This window comes from Mustelus asterias, chromosome 1 (genome assembly GCF_964213995.1).
Source record: "Mustelus asterias chromosome 1, sMusAst1.hap1.1, whole genome shotgun sequence".
Classification (NCBI taxonomy): Eukaryota; Metazoa; Chordata; class Chondrichthyes; order Carcharhiniformes; family Triakidae; genus Mustelus; species Mustelus asterias.
In genome coordinates, this window is record NC_135801.1 from 131,187,676 (window position 1) to 131,189,547 (window position 1,872).

At 44.2% G+C, this 1,872-nt stretch overlaps 1 pseudogene; it reads right to left on the reverse strand.

The window, feature by feature from the left end:
* Window positions 1-850: 850 nt before the first annotated feature.
* LOC144499834 (protein FAM210A pseudogene) lies at window positions 851-1,537 on the reverse strand (annotated as a pseudogene).
* Window positions 1,538-1,872: the final 335 nt, after the last annotated feature.

A 1,872-nucleotide genomic window follows, 5' to 3' on the forward strand; every position in this document is an offset into this window, starting at 1 on the left:
TTCTAGATACCAGGAGTTCACAGAGTGTTACTTCGTAAAGTATGCACAAAGTATCTCAAATTGGGAACTCAAAGAGGTGATCAATGTTTTCAGATTTTTAACAGTTTGTCCTCCACAGATTTATTCTTTCTTTTTCCTGAAGGAGACCATGGGTGAGATTTAGTGGGCCCATTCACCGCAAGCGCAAATCCTGTAATGGTCGCTAAATCTTGCAAGAGGGCCATAACGGGATTTGCGCTGCGAGATTGAGATCTTCCCCGTCCCCCCACCGGCAACATGATTAGGTTCGCCCCCAGAAAAGGGTGACTCAGAATTACTATTGGTTTTTGAAAACAAAAACAAGTCATGATAACCATGCCGGGGATGCGGAGGTGCCTGGAAGCAAAGGGTTTGAGGACACCAAGGCAGAGCATTGTCCCCTGGCACCCTGCCAGTACCCGTGGCACTGCCGGGGGCATTGAGGTGGGCACTGCCATGGTGTACCCCTCCTTTATGGGGGAGCTTCCCTTATGTGTGGGAGAGGGAGAGGTGTACACACCGATGAAGGCACGGGGGAAGAGTGCCATCTGATTTTTTCTTGGGGGGGTGGGTTTCGCAGATCTTTAAAGATGGCACCTCGATCTCTGAGGAGCCAGCCTTACCAGCTCTATCAGGCCTCACCCCGCCAGAGTGATGGCATAAACAATGCCCCTTTTTTTGACAGTCAGATCTGGTCAGAAAACTTGGCTGTGTTTCTGTAGAGAAACATGCTGGTTTTCAATCAGGGCCTGAAAATTTGCCATTTTTTGGAAAATTCTTCCTCATGTCTTTGGTTTCTTGTTTCCTTTTGTTTCCTCCATTTTTTCTGCAATCACTCTCTGGTTTATTTCATTCTATCCTGTAAATACACTCTCATTGGAGGGGGTGTTAGTAAGCAGAGATAGTTAACTGCAAAGGACATTCCTCCAAATGTTACTGTATGGCAATGTTACTGGTGTGGAAAGTTTATACAAAACATAAGCAATCAATGCATTTCTACCCTAAGAATGACTCAAAATATGTATTACACCTTCGGTGCTCCTATAGACTCAATAAATGTAACCACATTAGTACCTTTGATTGCTGCGCAATAGAATGCACCAGACCACATAACAGATATCAACAGATGTACTGGAATTATGACTTTCCCAAACTGTTTGAATTTCCTTTTGAATTATTGAAAAAGGCCAATGGTTGGGTCCTGGAGGGGATCCATTTCTACACTTGTTACCTCTTGATTCAGTTTTGTATGGGAAAACTACCTTTCCTAAACTGAATCTGACAAGGCATCATGCTACGGGTCACTCCATGACAAAGCCCTGGATTCATCCTGCAGATTTGGCCTTCTCTTTTCAGAGGTAATGACTGGATGTGCCATGTGAAGGAGTTGCTGCCTCTCGGTGTGGGATAAAGAAAAGCATTTTCCCATAGGTAGCTGGAATTAGGAGCGTGACACATGGATGGGCATTTCTCAAGCTTGTTTCAAGTGCCAGAGGATAAAAAGGTAGTAACTCTGCATTTTTAAGTTGTCCATCTATCAATTTCTGGACTGGTAATCCAACTCACATCATCTTCCTGAAGGAAGTTTTGTTTATTTCTGTTTCCCTCCCCCTGCTCCGAAGGCCACCACCACCTCCAATCAAAACCGCCCTATTTCGCAGCTGAAAGGGTTCATTCAATGGAGCCAATTGTTTGACCATGTATGCTGTGATGATACTGTGCCTTTAAGAAATGTACTGTAATCATGTTCCTTTGCAGGATGTTTCCAGCAGGCCCTGGAAGTTGTCAGCACTGTGATGTCTGTAACCAGTATCCTCTAATTGTTACTGAAGCAATATAATTGATATCATGCTA